This window comes from Sander lucioperca, chromosome 6 (genome assembly GCF_008315115.2).
Source record: "Sander lucioperca isolate FBNREF2018 chromosome 6, SLUC_FBN_1.2, whole genome shotgun sequence".
NCBI lineage: Eukaryota > Metazoa > Chordata > Actinopteri > Perciformes > Percidae > Sander > Sander lucioperca.
Window position 1 is genome coordinate 22250309 of NC_050178.1, and position 1342 is coordinate 22251650.

The following is a 1342-nucleotide window of genomic DNA, read 5'->3' on the forward strand; positions in this document are numbered from 1 at the left end:
GTTGTATGAGCTGTAACACAAATCACACACATATGCCGCCCCTAATTTTCGATGAGGTAGTAATGCTCATTATGCAGATACAGCCATGCAGTTTTCACATGTTGTTCATCGTGTGTTTTGAAGATCTGTGTTTTTTTATAACCGGCTCCGTGATGAAATATTTTAATTTTTAAGTTCAAATGTTTCTGAAATCTGTCAACATCTGCCAACGAAACCGTATGTGAATATTCAAGCCAAAGATCCCTGTGGAGTTGTTTTGCGTAGTCTATCTTCTCACTTTGAGACAGCTGGGGATTTACATAGTGAGCCAGACAGAGAGCAAAGCAAAGTTTGTCATTGGAATTGGTATTCATGGGGTTGTCGCTGCTTTTTGCAGATGATGTGGTCCTGATGGCATCATCGGCCTGTGACCTTCAGCACTCACTGGATCGGTTCGCAGCCGAGTGTGAAGCGGCTGGGATGAGGATCAGCACCTTTAAATCTGAGGCCATGGTTCTCAGCAGGAAACCGATGGAGTGCCTTCTCCAGGTAGGGAATGAGTCTTTACCCCAAGTGAAGGAGTTCAAGTACCTTGGGGTATTGTTCGCGAGTGAGGGGACAATGGAGCGGGAGATTGGTCGGAGAATCGGCGCAGCGGGTGCGGTATTACACTCAATTTATCGCACCGTTGTGACGAAAAGAGAGCTGAGCCAGAAGGCAAAGCTCTCAATCTACCGGTCAGTTTTCGTTCCTACCCTCACCTATGGTCATGAAGGCTGGGTCATGACCGAAAGAACGAGATCCAGGGTACAAGCGGCCGAAATGGGTTTCCTCAGGAGGGTGGCTGGCGTCTCCCTTAGAGATAGGGTGAGAAGCTCAGTCATCCGTGAGGAGCTCGGAGTAGAGCCGCTGCTCCTTCGCGTCGAAAGGAGCCAGTTGAGGTGGTTCGGGCATCTGGTAAGGATGCCCCCTGGGCGCCTCCCTAGGGAGGTGTTCCAGGCACGTCCAGCTGGGAGGAGGCCTCGGGGAAGACCCAGGACTAGGTGGAGGGATTATATCTCCAACCTGGCCTGGGAACGCCTCGGGATCCCCCAGTCGGAGCTGGTTAATGTGGCTCGGGAAAGGGAAGTTTGGGGTCCCCTGCTGGAGCTGCTACCCCCGCGACCCGTTACCGGATAAGCGGAAGAAGATGGATGGAGGATGGATGGATGGGGTTGTATAAAGCATTACCCTCTAAGGACAATATTTTATCGTAGCATACACTTCCTAGCTTTAGCCTGGCCCCACCCCCGCCCGACATACTGTGAGCTATTGCTACAAGTAAGTCTAATGAATCCTCGGACAAAGAAGTATCTTTACTCTG